Source organism: Dama dama, chromosome 27, assembly GCF_033118175.1.
Source record: "Dama dama isolate Ldn47 chromosome 27, ASM3311817v1, whole genome shotgun sequence".
Lineage (NCBI taxonomy): Eukaryota > Metazoa > Chordata > Mammalia > Artiodactyla > Cervidae > Dama > Dama dama.
In genome coordinates, this window is record NC_083707.1 from 61726134 (window position 1) to 61750999 (window position 24866).

The following is a 24866-nucleotide window of genomic DNA, read 5'->3' on the forward strand; positions in this document are numbered from 1 at the left end:
GTGATCCAGGTGACTCTCTCCATCGCATGATCCTTAATTCAGTCTTACCCACAGGTTTCCGGGATTCGACATGGATGTTTGAAGGTCCAGCTACTCTGCTGACCACACCCAGTGTCTACAGACAGGGCACGAACGAGCAGGTGGCTAGCGGAGGGCATGGTTGATGTGCTTCTGTTAGGCTTTTGATAACAGACCTCCACCAATGAATGCTCTCTGTGAAGCAAACGGCACTTTTGCCATCAACTCATTAAAAATGGGTGAAGAGGACCACTGGTGGCACGTGTTCTCTCCTCTGAGCTTCTCCTCTGTCCTGACCACGGTCTTAATGGGGGCTGAGGGGAACACGGCGGCCCGGATGTCCCAGGTGTGTGGGCCTCCTCTGTGTTCTCATAGAGCTTGTCTGTTCTTACCCCACATTGGCTGATGGAAGCCAGTGAGGCTGGGAGATGGGAGGGGCACCGAAGTGATGGAGAGAATGCAGACCTGAAAGTGGCAAGAAGAATTGTGTGAGACGAAACCTCCTGCTAGTGTTCGTGGGATACAATGAGTGTTGTTTGCTGCATCTTTGATAAGCAAGGGAAATTACAACTGTATTCCACAGAAAAGCCAGGAATTTCAACTTGTTCTGTTTTAAGCTTTTACTGATGTTATATTTCAAGTGGAAATGCAACCATGTAAATAAACTTTTTGTTTAATGCGTTGTTTCTAGTATAAGGTTATGCATAAGTGGAAAAAGTGGAACATAAATGGGGACTTATATCTTCTGGAATTTTTTAGATATAATCTTATCTATCTATCTATCTATAGATCAGCCATATATATCAGTTCAGTTCAGTCACTCAGTCATGTCTAACTCTTTGCGATCCCATGGACTATAGCACACCAGGCTTCCCTGTCCATCACCAACTCCCAGAGCCTACTCAACTCATGTCCATCACGTTGGTGATGCCATCCAACCATCTCATCCTCTGTCATCCCCTTCTCCTCTGCCTTCAATCTTTCCCAGCATCAGAGTCTTTTCCAATGAGTCAGTTCTTCACATCAGGTGGCCAAGTATTGTAGTTTCAACTTCAGCATCAGTCCTTCCAATGAATATTCAGGACTGATTTCCTTTAGGATGGACTGGTTTGATCTCCTTGCTGTCCAAGGGACTCTCAAGAGTCTTCTCCAACACCACAGTTCAAAAACATCAATAGATATGTGTATATATGTATATCATCAATCAATATATAATCTGATTGATCTGACATGGTTTATATATGACTTCAGGTACAAATGAAGTGGACTTTCCAGATAGCTCAGTGCATAAAGATTTCACCTGCCAATTCCGGAGATGCAGGAGACTGGGTTCACTCCCTGGGTTGGGAAGATCCCCTGGAGAAGGAAATGGCAATCCACTCCTGTATTGTTGTCTGGAAAACCCCATGGACAAAGGAGCCTGGTGGGCTACAGTCCATGGGCTCACAAAGAGTCAGACATGACTGAAGTGACTGAGCACACACACAGGCACCAGTGAAGCAGTGGCTCTTCCTTTAGGGAAGTAGACTCTCTGGTGAAAGTGTCTCAGAAAACTCTCATATACGCATCACATTCTCATGAATACCAGGGTGCACGGACCCTCCTCAGAATCTGTCCCCAGCCCCAGTTGAATCCCGGGTGGCTGTTCCTTTCAGCTCTCTGGAGGAGGGAGGCTTTGGGCCGGGATCATTTGGAGATAAGGGAACAGCCTTAATTCTCTCTGATTTGACATTTAAATACAGTCTAGACTGCAGGACTTCTGTGGAAATCCTAATGAAACACTTCCATGTCTATTTCTGCTCATTCCTGTATTGTAGAGGTTATTCCATATATCTGTTTGTTCTGTTCAGTCTCCCTCCTGAGTGACTGCGTGCTGCCTTCCAGGAATAGATGCACCTGCTGGAGCAGGGCTGTCCGTCCACCTGGGGCGATTTTGCGCCCCCTTGGACAGTTGTCAAGGTCTGGACAGTTGGTTGTCATACCCGAGAGGTGCTGCTGACGTCTAGTGGACAGAGGCCAGAAATGCAGCTAAATATTCTGTTGGGTGCAGGACCGCCTCACAGCAAAGTCCTGGTGGTGGTTTAGTCGCTGAGTCGTGTCCAACTCTTGAGACCCCATGGACTGTACCCCACCTTGGGATTTCTGTCCATGGGCTTTCCCAGGCAAGAATACAGGAGTGGGTTGCCATTTCCTCCTCCAGGAGATCTTCCCGACCCGGGGATCAAACCCGCCTCTCCTATGTCTCCTGCATTGGCAGGCGGATTCTTTACCACTGAGACACCAGCTTTGTGGCCCCAAATGTCTGTATTTCCAGGTTGAGTAACTCTGCTAGGTGGTCAAACCAAACTTCTTTTAAAATAGGATCCTTTGTGATTTTCAGCGCAGACATTTGTTTGGGAAGAGCTATTTGAGGGAGAAGATGGCCTGTTATAAGTCGGTGTTCTTGTCTTCTGTCACCAGGCACTTTGTCTGAATGAAGGTGGAGCTGTCCACCGAGGTTTGCAGTCACTCCTCAGGGAAGTGAGCACGCCCGGCCCACAGAGCCTGCTCACAACTGCCAACAGACTCTTTGGGGAAAAGACGTGTGATTTCCTGCCAGTAAGTAGTGCTCCACATTGATGAAAAAGAAACTGAAAATAAAACAAGTTACGGATGTCAGTTTCAACATGTCCATCCTCCTGCACTCACACGTGTCTTCCCCCATCCCCATCTCAGTGACCACAACCCCTAACCCCTGTCTCATCTCTGCTGGGCACTTTCTGTGGAGCTGACCTCGCAAGGTCTCTTAAATTCGTCCTGTCTTCTGAATCACCATTGTCATTGCCTGTTTCCTGGTTCTCACACCTTCTACACTGTTATTTTAATTGGTTTCTAACTGATCTCTCCAAGTCCAGCCTGGTCCTTCTATACTACTGATAGAATAGTCTTTCTAAAATTAAAATATGTCCCTAAAAAATAAGATTTTGTATCTGAGTATTTCCTATTTACTGCAGCGTGTAATTGCAAAGTTCCCTAGGCCAGTAAAAGCTTGCCATTAGTCAATAAGTGAGAATCAAACAACTGTGCCAAATGATAAGCAGCGAGATGCTGTTTTAAGATTAAGGAAATGATCAGGGTAAGTCTGGCCATCTTACCAGTTGGCAGCTCCAAGGATTATTCTGTAAGATGCAGCTATAACCTTGTCTTGCCTGCTGTTGCGTGCTACCCTGTGCAGATTGCCTGCTCTGGGCTTCAGTATCCTTGGAGATGATTCTGAATCCTTCAGCTAGTTAGGTTTTCTAGGATAAGTACTTGTGATTCCAGGAATCTTCTGGTTAATGGATGCTCATTTTTGAATATCAGCCAGATCTTTGAATATTGTAATTGGGGAATATTGAGGACACAGGGGATCATTCTCCACTTTTCATGGTCGCTTGGGTTCTTCTCTCTACATCTTCTTTCCTCTGTAGAAGCTAAAATGTTTGAGGACAGGAGATGGGCAGAGGATGGGAGCCAACTGCCAGGCACATGATATCAGAAAACAAGTTTTTATGAGGTGAGTTATCTGTGAATTTTAATGTGTTACATATAATGCCCTTCCTGATTTGACCCCAACTTACATTTCATGACTCATCCCTTGTTACATTTCCCCCTAATTCCCTACACACAGACACACATGCACACAGACATACACACACACACACATGCACGCACGCCACACCCCCCACGCCCCCACCGCGTGCACACGTGCGCGCGTGCGCGCACGCACACACACACACACACACACACACACACACACACAGATTCTATTCCTGGAAGACCTACAAGACTTTTTCATAGCCTACTTCAAGCCTCCCAATCATTCCATGAGGATGTTTCAGACCCTCTGGTCGGTGTTGCTGGTACAGAAATGAGTAAAACATGATTAGACCACCTAGTGGAGGAGATAAAATCAAACAGAAGGTCAACATGGAGTTACATGTTTAACAGGATGTTTACGGGCTGTTATATGCCTAGCTGCTGCTGCCCATGTTCTCAGAACAGCCTGCAGCTTCTGTGTGTGTGTCTCAGCAGACTGTGAGCCTGTAGCTCTGTGTGTGTGTGTCTCAGCAGACTGTGAGCCTGCAGCTTCTGTGTGTGTGTCTCAGCGGACTGTGAGCCTGTAGCTTCTGTGTGTGTGTGTCTCAGCAGACTGTGAGCCTGCAGCTTCTGTGTGTGTGTCTCAGCTGACTGTGAGCCTGTAGCTCTGTGTGTGTCTCAGCAGACTGTGAGCCTGTAGCTTCTGTGTGTGTGTGTGTCTCAGCAGACTGTAAGCCTGTAGCTTCTGTGTGTGTGTGTGTCTCAGCAGACTGTAAGCCTGTAGCTTCTGTGTGTGTGTGTGTCTCAGCAGACTGTGAGCCTGTAGCTGTGTGTGTGTGTGTGTCTCAGCAGACTGTGAGCCTGTAGCTGTGTGTGTGTGTGTGTCTCAGCAGACTGTGAGCCTGTAGCTTCTGTGTGTGTGTGTGTCTCAGCAGACTGTGAGCCTGTAGCTGTGTGTGTGTGTGTGTCTCAGCAGACTGTGAGCCTGTAGCTGTGTGTGTGTGTCTCAGCAGACTGTGAGCCTGTAGCTGTGTGTGTGTGTGTGTCTCAGCAGACTGTGAGCCTGTAGCTTCTGTGTGTGTGTGTCTCAGCAGGCTGTGAGCCTGTAGCTGTCTGTGTGTGTGTCTCAGCAGACTGTGAGCCTGTAGCTGTGTGTGTGTGTCTCAGCAGACTGTGAGCCTGCAGCTTCTGTGTGTGTGTCTCAGCAGACTGTGAGCCTGTAGCTGTCTGTGTGTGTGTCTCAGCAGACTGTGAGCCTGTAGCTGTGTGTGTGTGTCTCAGCAGACTGTGAGCCTGTAGCTGTGTGTGTGTCTCTCAGCAGACTGTGAGCCTGTAGCTGTGTGTGTGTCTCTCAGCAGACTGTGAGCCTGTAGCTCTGTGTGTGTGTGTCTCAGCGGACTGTGAGCCTGTAGCTTCTGTGTGTGTCTCTCAGCAGACTGTGAGCCTGTAGCTGTGTGTGTGTCTCAGCAGACTGTGAGCCTGTAGCTGTATGTGTGTCTCTCAGCAGACTGTGAGCCTGTAGCTGTGTGTGTGTCTCTCAGCAGACTGTGAGCCTGTAGCTGTGTGTGTGTCTCTCAGCAGACTGTGAGCCTGTAGCTTCTGTGTGTGTGTCTCAGCAGACTGTGAGCCTGTAGCTCTGTGTGTGTGTGTGTGTGTGTGTGTGTCTCAGCAGACTGTTAGCCTGTAGCTCTGTGTGTGTGTCTCTCAGCAGAGTGTGAGCCTGCAGCTCTGTCTGTGTGTGTGTCTCAGCAGACTGTGAGCCTGTAGCTCTGTGTGTGTCTCTTAGCAGACTGTGAGCCTGTAGCTTCTGTGTGTGTGTTTGTTTCAGCAGACTGTGAGCCTGTAGCTTCTGTGTGTGTGTGTCTCAGCAGACTGTGAGCCTGCAGCTTCTGTGTGTGTGTGTGTTTCAGCAGACTGTGAGCCTGTAGCTTCTGTGTGTGTGTGTCTCAGCAGACTGTGAGCCTGTAGCTTCTGTGTGTGTGTGTGTCTCAGCAGACTGTGAGCCTGTAGCTTCTGTGTGTGTGTTTCAGCTGACTGTGAGCCTGCAGCTCTGTGTGTGTGTGTTTTTTAGCAGACTGTGAGCCACCTCAGGTCCAATGTCCTGTCTTCAACCTGGTGTCAACACCTGGCACAGTGTCAGTGGTCTATACATTTTTATTAATTGCACAAATGAGTCTTAAAGTACAGATTGCCCTGTGCAAGCATTTATGCCAGAAACATGTTAAGATAAAAATGTTTTCACACTTTGAGGAAACCTTGCCACGTAGAATACGGCTACACTTGGTATTCATTTTGTAGGCTTTTAAGGAATCCTGCCAGAAGTTCTATGAGGCTGACCTGGAGGAGCTGTCCTTTGCTGAAGACACCGAAGAATGCAGGACACACATAAACGACTGGGTGATGGAGAAGACGTAAGGTGAGAGGTTGTCTTTTTGGGGTAGGTGCTGTTATGAGGGAGATGGCCGAGACTGCCTGGATGTGACCCCACAGTGTGACCACTCTGACCCTGCTTCCAGTGGCCTGTGTGTATGTGTTTGCTGGGTTTTCAGGCCAGTAATGCCATTCTGACATGAACTCTAGTCTGCCAGGCTTCTCTGTGGGATTCTCCAGGCAAGAATACTGGGTTGCCATTCCCTTCTCCAGGGGATCTTCCCAACCCAGGGATCAAACCTGGATCTCCTACATTGTAGGCAGACTCTTTACTGTCTCAGCCATCAGGGAAGCCCCAATGCCAATCTGATATTTTTCTTGGGCTTATGAAATGGTGATTTCTGAAAAATGCTTAAACCCAGTGTTAGTCTCTGCTTCAAGATTGTTGTTTGAGGACAAGCACTACACTGCATGTGTGCCCAGCATGAAACATCATCCCCCTGAGTCCTCAGGTGACCAGAAAGGCAGGATTCCAGCCTTTTCTAAATATTGAGAGAACTTTTGTAAAGGAAAAGTTTATTCTCCCCCAATAGCAGTAACTTTCTCTCATACTCTGTACACGTAAGATATCAGAGATACTGGGGGCTGGGACAGTCTGTCCTCTTATTAAGCTCATCCTGGTGAATGCCATCTATTTCAAACGCAAGTGAAATGAGCAGTTTGACAGAAAGCACACAAGGGGAATGCCCTTTAAGACTAACCAGGTAGGAAAACATTTTGCAGACATATTGTTACTTTCTAAAGTAACACTCTGGGAAAGATGCTGGGAAAGATTGTGAAGGAATGGAAAAAATAATTTATTTCACACTGTCTTGATTCTTAATTTATTTCTGAATGAATTTCATGTCCCCTGTATATCTCTTATTGGAATGGTAAAGAGAAATACTAAAATAATTGTTATATTGATCTTTTTGTCTTTGGTCAAATCAATCTTCTGTCTCCGGTCATGTTATTTGGATTGAAAGAAAATTTCTTCTAAGCCTTGGAGTTGTGTTTGTATTATCCTATCACTGACTATATTTAGACTTTTCCTTGCAATTGTCAATGACAGCTATGAGTATTTATTGTCTTAGAATTCATGGCTGTATAATTCGGAATATAAGAAAAAAGTGTTAGCAAATGTTCAGGACAGCTTTCTTTTTATTTATTTTTGGATCTTTTTTTAAAAAATAGAAAATTGTACATATGAGGATTTGAGATATATAGTAAAATGATTACTGCAGTGAAGCTAATTAAAATATCTTTCCCTCACATGGTTACCATATTCTTGAAGACAGCACCTGAAAGCTACCCTGGGTGTTCATTGGAGGGACTGATGCTGAAGCTGAAACTCCAATACTTAGGCCAGCTCGTGCGAAGAGTTGACTCATTGGAAAAGACCCTGATGCTGGGAGGGATTGGGGGCAGGAGCAGAAAGGGACGACAGAGGATGAGATGGCTGGATGGCATCACCTACTTGATGGATATGAGTTTGAGTAAACTCCCCGAGCTGGTGATGGACAGGGAGGCCTGGCGTGCTGCGATTCAGGGGGTCGCAAAGAGTCAGACACGACTGAGCGACTGAACTGAACTGAAGTTTTCATTTACCCAAGGCTGAGGTCTCAGGCAAAGTGGGCAGTGTTTTTCAAGGAAAGGGTTAACTTCAAGCTTTGCCCTAGGCAGGCCTTTTTAACAAGCTAATTGTTTTTAATTGCATATGCGAAAGAACCAGCTTTACAGTTTCCAAGAAAAAAAATTTTTTTTTTAATTTTAACCAATTTTCTCTGGTTCTATAGAATATCATGGCCATTCTAGGTTAGATCATCTTTCCTTTCTGTAGTCATAGTTTTATCCCTGAATTATAGATCAGCTGACAAGGTTTCTTTAGTTGAACCTGCGGAAGGATCATTAAGGTGGTTGGCTCCAAGGGCCGCGCGGTGGCCTCGCCTCACAGCTCCGGAGCCTCTCCTCCACCGGTGCGGCGCGGGATGGGAAGGAAGGGTGGGAAAGACTTTTGGAAGGCTGCGCGCCCCGGGGGGCGGTCGGGTCCGCTGGCCTTTCCGGTGGTAGGGGATGAGAAGCCGCGCGAGAAGGTGGGGGGCGGCGTGCAGAGTGGGGGTCAGGTGGGAAAGCGGCTCTTTTCAGCCTTCCCGCCGGCCCCGCCAGCCCCTCCCCTCCGGCCCCTCCAGCCCCTCCCCTCCATCCCCTCCATCCCCTGCCGGCGCCCCGCCACCCTTGCCCCGCGCCCGGTGGTGTCGTCTCCGGTGTCCCTCTTCCGCCCGACCTCCCCGCCACGTTCCCTCGAGGTTGGTCGTGGCGCCGGTCACGATTGCCTTCCCCTCCCCCCGCCCCAGCCGCGGACCGCACGGCGCGGATCCTCGGTCCCGTCTCGAGGGCTGTGCGGCGTGACGGGCTGTGCTCCCCGCCGCGGGGCCGCTTGCCTGCCCGTCGCCTCCCGCCGCTGGCCCTGGACCGGTCTGCCTCGGCCGGTCGTCGGTCGTCCGCTGCTCTGGGCCTGCTGCGCAGTCGCCAGGCGCCTCCCCACGCTCTCCGAGCCACGGGGCTTGCTCCCACCGCCCCCCCACCCCCACCCCACGCCTCCCGCGGCTGTCTTGTCCGGTTCTCTCGCCCTCTCACCTCTGTCGTGTCCCCTGCCCTCTTGGTGCCAAGCTTCCCGTCGGAGCCCCTTCTCTCTGCCCTTGGTGGTGGGGGGAGAAGGGTGCCTGGGACGCAGGCGCGGGTAGGGGGCCCCGGTGGTTGACTGGAGAGGACTGGGTCCCGGGGGGCGGCCTTACCGGTGTACGAGGTGGTGGGGAGGGCTCTGCCCCGTTTCGGGGGGATGTGGGGGTGGTCGTCTGGCGTCGGCGGGGACCTCAGGGCGGCGGTCCACCGGCGCAAGGCGGGGCCCGCATGCCTCACGGGCCGGCAGCGCCGAGGCCCGCGGGCGGGGACGCGGTGGTGGTCGAAGTCGGGGCGGTGGCGTGCGCCTCGCCCGCGTCCCCCTTTCCAGATACCTAGCGTGGGGGCTTTCCTGGTGGCTCAGATGGGAAAGCGTCTGCCTGCAGTGCGGGAGACCCAGGTTCGATCCCTGGGTTGGGAAGATCCCCTGGCGAAGGAAATGGCAACCCACTCCAGTACTCTTGCCTGGAAAATTCCATGGACGGAGGAGCCTGGTAGGCTACAGTCTATGGGGTCACAGAGTCGGACACGACTGAGCGACTTCACGTCACAGCTGATAAAAAGCTTGGGTTGTCTCGTGGGGTGGACTTGCTCCTGGATGGATTTCACCTGGCGGCAGTAGGGAGGCCCGCGGGCCTATCCGGGAAGTGGGGGCAGAGCGCGCCTCCTCCGAGCTCCTAGGTAGTGGGTCCCAGGTCTCAGGGGTCGCCATTGCGACTGGGAACGCCCAATTCGTGGGCTCCTGGTTCCCCATCTATCGGCGTCCAGTGAGCGGAGCAGAGGGGTGCAGACCACAGGTAAGGGAACTGGGGCTCGGTGGCGCAGGGTGGAGCGGGTAACCACGTATTCCGCCCTCTCTGTTGGCACAGTGTCGGAGACCCCTAACCCGGTGGTCGCAGAAAGGCCTCGCCATTGGGGTCAAGGCCTTTACCACTTTACCCCTTGGCATAATGTTCAGACCCGCACGGTTTTCCCAAGCAGCCTAGTGCCTGCATCGAGGTCCCCAGGAAGTCCAAAGGGATTTATCCTGCCTGGTGATTTCACCTGCTGGGACTCCACAACCCTTAGTATGGCTGGTTGGCCCAGGCCTGCTTCTGGCACTTTGCAGTCCAGCAGGCCCTTGACCACCTGCTGGGATGGGAAAGGGAAGGGCCCGCCAGTTGCACCCTAGAAACTTAGTAGAGTGCATGGGTTTAAAAACCTGGTGGCCACCCAGGCAGAAATTAGTGATGTTGAGCATCTTTTCATGTGTTTGTTGGTCACCTGTGTGTCTTATTTGGAGAGATGTCTTGGGTCTTCTGCCCTTTTTTCTTTGATTGGGTTGTTTGTTTATGTGATGCTGAGCTGTATGAGTTGCTTATTTATTTTGGAGATTAACCCTTTGTCCGTTGCCTCATTTGCAATTATTTTCTCCCATTCTGAGGGTTCTCCTTTCATCTGGTTTATAGTTTTCTTTGCTGTGCAAAAGCTTTAAAATTTAATTAGGTCTCATTTGTGTACTTTTGTTTTTATTTTCATTACTCTAGGAGGTGGGTCAGAAAAGATTTTGCTGTGGTTTATATCAAAGAATGACCTTGCTATGTTTTTCTTTAAGAGTTTTACCGTGTCATCTTACATATAGATCTTTAATACATTTTGAGTCTATTTTATGTGTGATGTTAGGGAGTGTCCTGATTTCATTCTTTCACAGACACCTGTACAGTTTTCCCAGCACCACTTATGAAGGGGCTCTCTTTTCTCCTTTGTGTGTCTTTGCCTGCTTTGTCATAGGTGCCCACAGGTGCCCGGGCTTATCTCTGGACTCTCTATCTTGTTCCATTGGTCTATATTTCTGTTTTTGTGCCAGTGCCATGCAGTCTTAATTACTGTAGTTTGTAGTACTCTCTGAAGTCAGAGAGCCTGATTGCTCCAGCCCCGTATTTCTTTCTCAAGATTGCATCAGCTATTCGGGGCTGTTGTATTTTCATACAAATTGTAAGATTTTCTTGTTCTAATTCTGTGAAAAATGCCATTGGTAATTTGATAGCAATTGCATTGAATCTGTAGGTTGATTTGGGTAGTACAGCCATTTTCACAATATTGAATCTTCCAATCCGAGAGTATGATATATCTCTCCATCTGTTTGGTCATATTTGATTTCTTTCATCACTGTCTTATAGTTTAATGAGAAGAGATCTTTTGCTTCCTTAGGTAGGTTTATCCTAGGTATTTTATTCATTTCGTTGCAATGGTAAATGTGATTATTTCCTTAATTTCTCTATCTGATCTTTCCTTATTAATGTATAAGAATGCGAGAGAATTTTGTGCATTAATTTTGTTTTATTCAGCTTTACCAGACTTCCCTGGTGGCTCAGATGGTAAAGAATCCTCCTGCAATGCAGGAGACATGGGTTTAATTCCTGGGTGAGGAAGATTCCCTGGATGAGGGCATGGCAACCCACTCCAGTATTCTTGCCTAGAGAATCCCCATGGACAGAGGAGCCTGGCAGGCTACAGTCCATAGGGTTGCAAAGAGACACGACTGAGTGATTAACACTTTCACTTCCTTTAATTTTCAACTTTACCAAATCCATTGATTAGCTATAGAAGTTTTCTGGTAGCATCTTTAGGATTTTCTATGTAAGTCACCTGCAAAAAAGTTTTGCTTCTTTTTCCAATTTGGATTCCTTATTTTTTTAAAATTAATTTATTTCTTTTAATTAGAGGATGATTGCTTTATAATATTGTGATGGTTTTTTGCCATGTATGAACATGAATCGACCGTAGGTATACATGTGTCTCCCCCATCTTGAACCCCCCTCCCATCTCCCTCTCCGCCTTATACCTCTGGGTGGTCCCAGAGCACCGGCTTTGGGTGCCCTGCTTCATGCGTCAAACTTGCACTGGTCATCTATTCTACATATGGTAATGTACATGTTTCAATGCTATTTTTTCAAATCATCCCATCCTCGCCTTTTCCTACTGAGTCCAGAAGCCTGTTCTTTATATCTGTGTCTCCTTTGCTGCCCTTAATGTAGGAATTTGGCGCTGTCTTTCTAGATTCCATATATATGCATTAGTATACAGTGTTTGTCTTTCTCTTTCTGAGTTACTTCACTCTGTATTATAGGCTTCAGGTTTGTCCACCTCATTAGAACTGACTCATGTGTTCCGTTTTAAAATGGAGTAATATTTTATCGTGTATATGTACCACAACTTCCTTACCTATTCATCTGCCAATGGACGTCTAGGTTGCTTCCATGTCCTATTTATTGTAAGCGGTGCTGAAATGAACTTTGGGGTACATCTGTCTCTCATTTCTGATTTCCTCGGGGTGTATGCCCAGCAGTGTGATTGCTGGGTCATAAACAGTTCTACTTCCAGAGTTTTAAGGATCTCCACACTGTTCTCCATAGTGGCTGTACCAGTTTTCATTCCCACCAACAGATGTAAGAGGGCTCCCTTTTCTCCACACCCTCTCCAGCATTTATTGTTTGTAGACTTTTTGATGATGGCCATTCTGATCAGAGTGAGATGATACCTCATTGTAGTTTGATTTGCATTTCTCTAGTAATGAGTGATGTTGAGCATTTTTTCATGTGTTTATTAGACATCTGTATGTCTTTGGAGAAATGTCTGTTTAGGTCTTTTGCCCACTTTTTGACTGGGTTGTTCATTTTTCTGGTATTGAGCACATGAGATGCTTATATATTTTGGAGATTGTCAGTTGTTTCATTTGCTATTATTTTCTCTCATTCAGAAGGCTGTCTTTTTCACCTTGCTTATAGTTTCCTTAGTTGTGCAAAATCTTTTAAGTTTAATTAGGTCATATTTGTTTATTTTTGTTTTTATTTCCACTTCTCTGGGAGGTGGGCCATATAGGATCTTCCTGTGAGGATGTCAGAGAGTGTTCTGCATATGTTTTCCCCTAAGAGTTTTATAGTTTATGTCCTTAGATTTAGGTCTTTAATCCATTTTGAATTTATTTTTGTGTATGTGAAAGGCAAAGGAGAAAAGGAAAGATATACCCACTTGAAGGCAGAGTTCCAAAGAATATCAAGGAAAGATAAGAAAGTCTTCTTAAGTAAATAGTGCAAAGAAATAGAGGAAAACAATAGAATGGGAAAGACTAGAGGTCTTCAAGAAAATCAGAGATGCCGAGGGAACATTTCATGCAAAATTGGTACAAGAAAGGACAGAAATGGTACAGACCTAGCAGAAGCAGAAGATATTAAGAAGAGGTGGGAAGAATACATGGAAGAACTGTACAAAAAAGATCTTAATGGCCCAGAATAACTACAATGGTGTGGTCACTCATCTAAAGCCAGACATCCTGGAGTGTGATGCCAAGTGGGCCTTAGGAAGCATCACTACAAACAAAGCTAGTGGGTGTGATAGAATTTCAGCTGAGTGATTTCAAATCCTAAAAGATGATGCTGTTAAAGTGTTGCACTCAATATGCCAGCAAACATGGAAAATTCAGCAGTGGGCACAAGCCTGGAGAAGGTCAGTTTTCATTCCAATACCAAAGAAAGGCAATGCCAAAGAATGTTCAAACTACTGCACAATTACACTCATTAAACATGCTATTAAAATATGCTCAAAATTCTCCAAGCTAGGCTTCAACAGTATGAGAACTGAGAACTTCTGGATGGTCAAGCTGGATTTAGAAAAGACAGAGGAAGCAGAGATCAAATTGCCAACATCCGTTGGATCATTGAAAAAGCAAGAGAATTCCAGAGAAACAGCTACTTTTGCTTCATTGACTATGCTAAAGCCTTTGACTGTGTGGATCACAACAAACTGTGGAAAATTCTTAAAGAGATGGAAATACCAAACCACCTTACCTACCTTCTGAGAAACTTGTATGCAGGCCAAGAAACAACAGTTAGAATTGGATATGGAACAGCGGACTCTATCAAAATTGAGAAAGAATTATGTCAAGATTGTATATTGTCATCCTGCTTATATAACTTGTATGCAGAGTACATCATGAGAAATGTCAGGATGGATGAAGCACAAGCTGGAATCAAGATGGCCGGGAAAAATATCAATAACCTCAGATGTGCAGATGATACCACCCATATGGCAGAAAATAAAGAGGAACTGAAGAGACTCTTGATGAAGGTGAAAGAGAGTGAAAAAGCTGGCTTAAAACTCAGCATTCACCAAACTAAGTTCATGGCATTCAGTCCCATCACTTCATGGCAAATAGATGGGAAAACAATGGAAACAGTGACAGACTTTATTTTCTTGGGCTCAAAAATCGCTGCAGATTGTGACTGCAGCCATGAAATTAAAAGACGCTTGCTTCTTGGAAGAAAAGCTAGGACAAACCCAGACAGCATATTAAAAAGCAGAGACATTACTTTGCCAACAAAGGTCCATCTAGTCAAAGCTATGGTTTTTCCAGTAGTCATGTATGAATTGTGAGGGTTGGACCATAAAGAAAGCTGAGCACCAAAGAATTGATGCTTTTGAGCTGTGGTGCTGGAGAAGACTCTTGAGAGTCCCTTGGACTGCAAGGAGATCCAACCAGTCCATCCTAAAGGAGATCTGTCCTGAATATTTATTGGAAGAACTGATGCTGAACCTGAAGCTCCAATACTCTGGCCACCTGACTTGAATAGCCGACTCATTGGAAAAGACCCTGATGCTGGGAAAGACTGAAGCCAAGAGGAGAAGGGGATGACAGAGAATGAGATGGTTGGATGGCATCACCAACTCAGTGGACATGAGTTTGGAAGCCAGTCATGCTGCAGTCCATAGGGTCACAAAAATTCAGACACCACTGAGTGACTGAAGAACAACAACATATGATCTTAGAAAGTGTTCTAGTTTCAGTCTTTCCACATAACTGACCAGTTTTCCTAGCACCACTGTTGAATAGACTATCTTTTATCCATTGTATAGTTTTGCCTCTTTGTCAAAGGTAAGTTATCCATAGGTGCATAGATTTATCTCTGAACTTTCTATTTTGTTCTATGGATCTATATTTCTACATTTTTTTGTTATTTCTTTCATCAGTGTTTTATAGTTTTCTCTATACAGGTCTTTTGTTTCTTGAGGTAAATTTGTTCTTAAGTATTTTATTCACAAGATGACTAGCATAGCAAATTTCAAATTAGAAGAGGGTGGCAGACAATGAGATGATTGTGTAGCATTACCAATTCAATGGACGTGAACTTGGGCAAGCTTTGTGAGATAGTGAGGGACAGGAAGGTCTTGCATGCTGCAGTTCATGGGGTTGCAAAGAGTCAGACACAGCTTAGTGACTGAATAACAACAACTCTGCCTATAAAGTAAATAAGCAAGTTGGCGATATACAGCCTTGATGTACTCCTTTCCCAATTTTGAACCAATCCATTGTTCCACGTCTGGTTCTGTTGCTTCTTGACCTGCATACAGGTTTGGCAGGAGGCAGGTGAGGTGGTCTGGTATTTCCATCTCTTTAAGAATTTTCCACAGTCTGTTGTGATTCACACAGTCAAAGACTTTAGTAGTTGTCAAAGAAGCAGAAGTAGATGTTTTTCTGAAATTCCCTTGCTTTTACTATGATCCAACGAATGTTGGAAATTTGATCTCTTGTTCCTCTGTCTTTTCTAAACCAAACTTGTACTTCTGGAATTTCTGTACCACGGAAGCCTAGCTTGAAGGATTTTGACCACTACTTTGCTAGCATGTGAAATGAGTGTAATTGTGCGGTAGTGTGAACATTCTTTGGCATTGTCCTTCTTGGAACTGGAATGAAAACTGACCTTTTCCAGTCCTGTGGCCACTGCTGAGTTTTCCAAATTTGCTGGCATATTGAATGCAGCACTTTGACAGCATCTTCATTTAGGATTTGAACTCGCTCAGCTGGAAATTGATCACCTCCGCTAGCTTTGTCCTTGGTAATGCTTGACTTCACACTCCAGGCTGTCTGGCTCTAGGTTAATGACCACACCATGGTGGTTATCTGGGTCATTAAGGTCTTTTTTGTATAGTTCTTTTGTGTATTCTTACCACCTCATCTTAATCCCTTCTCCTTCTATTAGGTCCTTACCATTTCTGTCATTTGTTTTCTCCATCTTTGTGTGAATTATTCCCCTTTGCATGAACTATTCATCTTTGCATGATATCTCTAATTTGGTTTGCCATATATGGCCTTTATTATGTTGTGATAGTTTCCTTCCATGCTCACTCTGGAGAGTTTTTGTTCTTTTTTTTATTCATAAGTGGGTGTTGAATTTTGTGAAAAATTTTTTCTGCATCTACTTAGATGATCATTTTTATTTTTTGATTTGTTAATATGCTGTATCATACTGATTGATTTGTGTTATACTGAAGAATCCTTGCATTCCTATGATACATCTCACTTGATCATGGTGTATGATCCTCTAAATGTGTTGTTGGATTCTGTTTGCTAGTATTTCGTTGAGATTTTTTATGCCTATTGTTCATTAGTTATATTGATGTGTAATTTGATCTCTTTGTAATAGTTTTGTCTGATTTTGGACTCTGCTTTTTTTTAACTGCTAATGCTTTGGTAAAAATATTCAGGGACACTCATGACTCCTGCCAGTTGCTTTCCCTGACAATATTATTTTCAAGAAACAACAATATTCCTTTGAGGTTAAACACTAGCTGGATATACTATTGTTTACATGATCTGATTCAGTGATCTTAACTCTTTCAAAATCTAGAACATTTAACCTGTTTACACAAATTACAGCTTATGAGATGATGAAGAATCTACTTCTTTTCCTATGTGTCTAAAAGTTTAGATTTTACAACTTAGTGCAATATTTCAAACTGGTATAGTATAATATAAACTGCTCTTGTACAAACCAACCATTTCATTTTGGCTATTGTATTATTCTTTCCCAAATACACATCCCCCACCCGCCCCTTTAGTTTCTGCCTCCATCTTTTACTCAGCCACAGGGGGATGTGCTAACAGATAAGACAAAAACACAAAAGTCCAATAACAGTCCACAAAGCAAGTGTCCCTGAATACTCCTGCCCTGTATATAAGCTACAGGGTTTATCCACGTTCTGACCCTGAGCACTCTTCTTAGTTAGACACACGGGCCACTAAGGAGGTCCAGATGACCCAGCTGGCCTCCTTCCTAGTGGAAGGGAACTGCTGCTCACTCAAGGATTGCTGCTCCCTTGGCTGTGGGCCTCCATCTGGGCCCATGGGTTGCCCACAGGACTCGGGGGCCCAGGATCCCGCACCACTGTGCTAATGTCCCTGCCATGTGCTCTGCTGTGAGTGATAAACTGTCTCATCTACATTTGACATCTATGGAATGGTAGCACCTTGTTTGTTCCCTCCCTTTCTCTTAAAGATTGAGGTTCCTCCCTGACAAATATATTTTGAAAGATCCTCCCTGCCTCCCAAATTTTGCACCTAATTATGTAAGGATTGTACATTGGCAAACAAGTATAATAAACAATGGAAGATATTTTACAAAGAATATAGACATCACTCATTTTTAAAAAGCATTGTATAACATTTATTAGAGCAGAGTTAATGAATGAATAATAAATTTCCCATTTATTGGTGTCTATGATGTACATTTTTCTCAATAACCTCATAAGATCACTATTATTATGCTGTTTTTACATACCAGTTTGTATTATTTTTTTTTTCCTGCTACAAATTTTGTGTGCTAAAACATTTATTTTCAGGGATTCAGTCTGTCACCTCCAGGTGTGGCTGTTGTACACTTTTCATTCTACTGCTCTGCCATTCTGAAATCATAAGCTATATTTTTGAGGTAAAATCAGGATTAGAAATCATAATTTGAGCAAACATCACTGTCATGGGATCTGGACTGTTTCTAATAAATAAGGTAAGATGTTTCAGATAAACTTGATTGTTCACATTAGTAAGTAACTAAATAGTCCCCTAAAGGTTGATGTTATTTTAAATAAACTGATTTATGGTGAATTCAATTCACCTCAAATTTTTATATAATAGAATTTAGTTTTGCCAGACTCCTCAATGCAATCGATAAATGATAGAATCTGGGTTAAGTGAAGGGACCAGATGGTCTGAGGTGGATAGGATAGCATAGTCCCCTTAGGTATATTTGATATATCATGTTTAGGATTTTCCCAGTTCTAATGCTGCTGGCTGGATCTACTATAATAATGTAGTGACAATAAACAAAGCAAGCCAGTTGATTCTGCTGTCACTGTGATTAAATTTATAAAACGTGACTTGCTGTTAAATCTTCTAACTGCAGGCAAATAAATTAATACATGATTGAACATCTACTAGGGCTCTGTAGCATTTAGCCAAAAACTTTAAAAACAGATTCTAGAATGTACTGGGGGAAGTAACAGTTGTGGACCCTTTTGTATCCTAACAAGGATACTTCTAAAATGTTGCTTTGGAAAATCACCATCTTCTGTGCTTAAAATGGGAACATTCTGAGCAGTTTCAATTCTCAGACTAATGCCTGAAGAAAGAAGAGGAAGTTCTATTTATATAAGATGGAGTCTGACTCTGCATACAGAAATAACCTAGGCTGGCCTGGTTGATTGAATCTACTGCCCTTAGGCATTGTAAATAATAAGAAAGTAGGTCTAGGCTCTGTGGGAACTAGAGTTTAAACTATGGGAAGTGACCTCTCAAATCCAGAAAAAAAGATTATGCTATCAGGTACAAAAATAAGTATTTATTCATATTAGGGAAAAAATTAAACAGTTTAAAAATGTGATAAAACTGACAAATATTATAAACACTCCCAAGCTTAGACAAATAACACTATTTTTAGTCAATTAAACCTCTGTATTTACTTCCATAATTTTTTTTTTGGCCATGTGTCATGGCCTATGGGATCTTAGTTTTCCTCAGCCAGGGACTGACTCTATGCCACCTGCATTGGAAGCACAGTCTTAACCTGTGGACCACCAGGGAAAGCCCACTTCCATAACTTTTTTAAAACATTTTTTCCCTGTATACTCTTTAATCACCACTTCAAAATGACAGCAATTATGTAAATTTTTAAACATTGAAAATTTATTATTTCTTTTAACATGGTTGAGTAGAATTTGTATTCTTGTGTTGGTAATTTTGAAAATACTTTAGATTTGTAATTTGGATTAATAATGTCATATAGACATTTGGGATACTTGTCAAAATTATGAAAAATCTCTATCAAAAAAATTTTTTTTCATGTATTAGCTATCTCATTTCAGATCATTTCAAGTTTTCTTGTGCGATGACTACTTTCAAGTGGTCTTTGAATTAACAAAGGGCATTAACTGGTTTGTCATTGGCATTTTTGTTGTACTGTAGAATTTTGAGTATTTTATTATCTTTCCCCTTGTTCATCTTGGTTTAATCAGAAGGTAATTTAAATCTTTTCTTCAAATGTATTAATATGATTTACTTCTTTTCATTAATTGAATTCTTAAATAAACCAAATGCCTATTCATTATTTCTATTTGGAAATGATCCCCTTATGTAAAGAGCTACTGACTTCAGTATTATGTGAGTTTTGTTGTGCTGAAATTCGTCTCTTGTTATAGAAACATTGTCTTAATTTCCTTGTATGTATTTTTATTCTGTTTCCTACTCCATTAATTTTTAATCTGAGCTTAAAAAGCATATTTAATAGGTAAATTTAAAACAGACAAAATATAAAGTCAAATCAATTATCTGTAATTTCCATGTATTTTACTGAAACCTTCTAAAACATCTTTCTCTATTTCATTCAATATGGCATACCCCAGCTTACCTCTTCCTTAGCCAAATCCTAAAATATGGTCAGGGTATAGTCATAGCCATGCTAAAGCCATGGTCAAAGGTAAAATGTACGTAGGAGTCCTAGGAATGGAAAGATACACCCGTCTTAATCAAGTCAGGTTAAAAGGTCTGACTTTTGAAAAATGTTATTAAAAAGCGTTCCATCATGGAATACATTAATGAAACCTTTCTCAGGGACTTTGAAAGGACTCATGCACATGCAGGGTCTTGAAATTCTACGCTTCAGCAGCTCATGGTAAATGGGCCTCTGCTGCCCACCTGAGGAGGAGTCCAGCCAGAAACCATCCCAGAGCACGGGGGCTCTGAAGTTGTAGGTGGCTCCCCTGGTAGCATAGCAACAACTAGGGCTCATTTGAAGATTGTCGCCTCTTCTGTTCACGACTGAGAAGCAAGTCAACAGGACAAAGTTAAAAATACGTGAGTTAGGGCCATTTTGCCCTATGCTCCCCTAGTTCCTTACCAAGACAGCTGAAAACAGTCTCAGAATTGAGTAACTCTTGAGGTCAGAGTGCTGGGAGCCTCTAACCTTTCCTAGGTTACACCAGGAAAGGGTCACTTTGGCCTTCGCGTGTCTACGGCTACCTCAAGTTTACTGCAGGCCTGGCCGTGCTGCACCACAAAGACAAGAGGAGCCAGGATTAAGGTTTCTAACAGGCTAGGGGCCCACAGTACTGACTTTTCCAAGACTGAGGTGTTTCCTTGGAGAAAAGAGGCGCATCTCAGTTAAAACCAGGATAGTCCCAGGGGAATCAGGGTGATGGGTCATCTAAATCAGACAGGCTGATCCTTTAAATGGAACCTTATATCACAATATTTTCTAAACGGCAGAATGTGGATTTCGGAGTAAGCTACAGTGAGTATGAATTTAGTTTCTAGTCACAGAACTTGGGCAAGTGGCTTAAACTTTCTGGGCTTCATTCATAAACTGAAGATGACAATGTTCACATCATAGAATTTTTGTGATCAATAAATTACATACTAAATGCAAAGGTTTTAGTATGGTATCTGACACGTTGAAAGCTGGTGACTCCCACATCACTCATATCATCATCATCTAAGAAGTTAGAATTAGTGGGTGAAGTCGGCCACAGTTTCCAGGTGATGAAGACATTTTCAGCTAGGTAAATTGCAGTATCCGGACTCATAGAGTCTGTCCAAATAAAAGTTACTAAATGTAAGGGTCTCTGAGGATGTCTTGGGGTACTGGTGAACAGGCTTCTGTCTTGGAGAAAGGAACTGGCAAGAATCAGGCAAATGACACAGGTACCAGCTGAATGGACTGGTTTCAAGGGAGTGCATCAACCCTGTTGGGGAATTAGTACCACACGCAGAAAGTTGAAGACGTCATAATTCTGGTTTTGTGTCCTTGGGTGACGAAAACTTGTCTGTGCCTATACTGTAGAAGAATTTGTTAGTGGAGATTGGTACTAATGAATGCTAAATTCCTGGGACTGAGTCTGAGTCCTGGTAGGCACCAAATCAGTGGAAAAGAAAGGCGATGCAGGTGACCCATCCTCAGCCAACTTGGCTTCGGAGTTGTGTACCACTTCTAGAGCCCATGACAAATGAGCCAGTTACCCAGGTGCCTGAGTGTCGGGCATGCAGGGGTGTCCCGTGGCTGATTCCACATGGGTCCATCTATTCTGTATTGCCAATCGAGTGCCAGGGTGTCTGAGATCAGATCTGCTACCCAAACAGAACTTTGGGATAAAGTCCAAATTCTAGTGAGCAGTTGAGCTAGAGACTCAAGAGGGAGTGCCAATCAGAGCCTTAGCAAGCTCTAGACCTAGATATTTGAGAGGGTGTAAAGTGATAATGGTAGGTAACAGTGACCGAGCTAATCTTTCTGTTTGTTATCTCAACAATGGCAGTTCCCTTCCAGGAGGGCAATATTTGTTTGTTGGTATTGTTTCTGGTGTAAGCTGGGGTGTTTGGAAAGTGTCTATTAGAAGTTGGGGAAGGGAGAGGATGTAACTTCTGTTGGACACTTTCTTGGCTTCGTGGGATAACTGGGGACAGTGAGTACCTAAGACTCCACAGATTTCTTTAGATTGAGGATGGTCCTTTCGTTAAATTGTGGGTTCTGTTCTGGGATCTGGAAGGGCAGTTGGGTAAGCAATGTATCATTAGCGATAAGAGAGTCCAATACCAGAGAGCAGCCACTGTCCTTATATCTTTCTATTCTTGTGCTTACTGGTGTTGAGAATGCCAGAGAAGCACGCTTTGGGCAAAACTGAGGGAACCATTTGTGTTAGAGGGAGCTGAGACTTCCTAGGAAGAGCACCCCGAGGCCTTTGGGGAAAAATATGTTACCTAGTACAGTGACAAGCTTGAAGAAGGGTCCAATACGCATTTTTTTCAATGGTTGAACAGAAAATGAACAAATAAGTACTCTGGTTTTCAAATACCTAGGTGATTTTAGGCATAGTTTCTCCATTCAGTGATTGGTTAAAAACCCAGAAAAATCAGAAAACTGAACAAAAACATAAAGTTGTAGAAAACAGAAGGGAATCACATTCTAACATTTCTTAGTTGTTTAGTCGCTAAGTTATGTCCAACTCTTTGTGACCCCATGGACTACAGCCCACCAGGTTCCTCTGTCCATGGGATTTCCCAGGCAAGAATACAGAGTGGGTTGCCATTTCCTTCTCCAGGGGATCCTTCTGACTCACGGATTAAGCCTGCATCGGCAAGAGGATCCTTTACCACTAGCCACCAGGAAAGCCCATTTCTTTGTTGCCACACAATTATTTGACTGAGTGAAATAGGCTGTCTGAAGTTGTTGTATAGATATTGGAACTGAAGAGTATTTTCACTTGAAATTATTTTGACTGATCTTATGAAGCCTTATGGCCACCACAGAATAAATCTCTGGTATTCTGATGTATCTAAGGGAGCAAGATTGGGTTTCTCAGGTGGTGCAGTGGTATAGAGTCCACCTACTAATGCAGGACACTGTTTGATCCCTGGGTTGGGAAGATCCCCTGGAGTAGGAAATGACAGCCTCCTCCAGTATTCTTGCCTCAAGGAAAACTCCTTGAACAGGGGAGATTGGCAGGCTATACAGTCCATAGCATCTCTAAGCGTCAGCCATGACTGAGCAACTGAGCGCGCAAGAGAGCAAAATGGGTTTGTGGTATATACGGGTTGGGGTTAGCCGAAAATAAAAGTGCAAAACTTCACCCATTATTTTACAATTTTTAAAAAAATGATTGCATTTTAAAACTTTTAAGGGTGAAGAACTTTGCTTTATGTAATTTTCCCACTGCTGTCTTTTATAAGGGCTTATAAAGTAACAATTTTCTCCATTAGAGAAAAACACAAACTTTCTAAATTAATTTAAGCTCTCTCTTTATTGTCCATCACCTTTGGCACATCATGTAGCAAACCTCATACTAAAAATCAGCACGTGGAGCATTATCATAATTTATAAAATCCTCTGGAGCATAACATGCAAAAACCACTTTTCACTAATCGAAGAATCATTGTGAACTTGACTGATATCCTATGATAAATGACCTTCATTGTTTCTCAGAAAGTATATGCTTTGTAAATACAGTACATTTCACATGATCTGAAACTCAGTATTGAGGAAAGAGGCTCTTTTTAGTCCAGCAAGAGAATGAAGGATGACTTTTTACTTAATTTCTATGCCTTGGAACATGCCTCTAGCAAAACTATTGGGACTTTCTGTGTTTACATTTGTAGAAGAGAAATCCTAACCTGATTAGTAAGAGTGCAAAAAGCATGAATTTTGCACTTGTGATTAATTCAGAAACTTTCTTTGCAGAAACTAATTAAACCATAGAAATTTAGATAGACTGACCTACAAATTTCATTTAATCCAAACTGACCAAGATTTCTAAATGTACACTATTTTTTTTCTAGAGTTGGGAAATCCATTCACAATTCTAGCTAATAATGGTTTTGTATTGAAGATTATGAATATGAAGTAGATTAAATCATCAATAAACCATTATTTCTATTATGAGTTTTAAAAGCTAAATAAGAAATTCTCTTGTCTTTGGTCATGATACCTAAAGAAATTTACTTAGTAAGTGGGCAATTTTATCTACTTAAAGACAGATATTACTGATATTACTTTGAAATATATTAAAGAACCAAGATAAGCACCTTGGAAGACATATATTGGACAAATAGTTGACAACCAATATTATTTGTGTAGGATAAAAATGGGAAAAAATGGATTAAAAATATAAATCATTCAACACCCACATGAAAACGTAGGGGAGCATCTACACCCAGGTGGACCTAACTTCTAAGTCCAAGACTGTACCAAACAACCCAGGGGAGGTCAGAGTTCACAGAACTCTGAGACAATGCCATCACACCCTAGAAGAGCTAAAGCCATATTCTGAGTCAGAGTCCCCTTTCGAGAATAATATATCAGGGCAACAGTGTTATAAAATTCTGAATAATTTTTCTGAGAATTGTATTCATCAAGAAAACAAAATGTTAATAAAGATGTTTCTAAGACACTAGAGATTAATAGTCATGTTGTTTTATTACATTCTTTTTGTTTCAAATGATTCATCTTTCAGAAAAAGAAAAACTCAAAATCCTCCAAATATGATCCATATTGCTGAGATGGACTATAGAACAATCATTTAAACATGCTGGCTTACCATTTACTCTTTCAATTATGTAACAAATTATGACTGAGCAGTAACTAGGTCAGCTAAAAAGGAAGAAAGACACTTCCAAGGAGCTCACAGTTTACAGTTAAGAGAGGGCTTCCTGGGAAATAAACTGATTAGGAAGCTATGGTTTTGCTCTTGGGTTTGCAAGTCCAGGAGTTTCATTTTTCAGTTTACCCATGGGGCTTCCTAGGTGGCCCAGCGGTAAAGAATCCATCTGTCAATGCAAGAGATACAAAATACATGGGTTTGATCTCTGGCTCTGGAAGGACCTCGGAGGAGGAAATGGCAACCCTCTCCAGTATTTTTGCCTGGAAAAAATCACGGACAGAGGATCCTGGTGGGCTATCATCCATAGGATTGCAAAGTGTTGGACACAACTAAGCAGCAGGCGTGATATAGCATAGGTAAGCTGACTCAGGAGGATAAATGTACGAGACGCACAAACAAAGATAAAGAATCTTGAAAGCATCACAATAAAAAAAGTCTTGGTATATACAGGGGTTCTTTCATAAAATTATTAGAGGATTTTGTGGCAGAAACATTACAAGCCAGAGGGAGTAGGATGATACAGTCAGAGAGCTGAAAGAAAAAAAAGCAACACTTGCCAACCAAGAATGCTAAATGGAGCAAAACTGTCCTTCAAAAATGAAGGAAAAATAAGGAACTTCCCAGATAAAACCTGAGGGAGCTCATCACTGCTAGGCTTGCCTTAACAAGAGTTGCTAAAGAAAGTCTTTCAAGTAAAATAAATAAAAATAAAAGACCCTAGGCAGGAACACAAAAGGATATAAAACTCT

At 43.2% G+C, this 24866-nt stretch overlaps 1 pseudogene; it reads left to right on the forward strand.

Annotated features, from left to right (window-relative positions):
* The first annotated feature begins 202 nt into the window (after positions 1-202).
* LOC133047636 (serpin B8-like) lies at positions 203-7805 on the forward strand (annotated as a pseudogene).
* The last annotated feature ends 17061 nt before the right edge of the window (positions 7806-24866 follow it).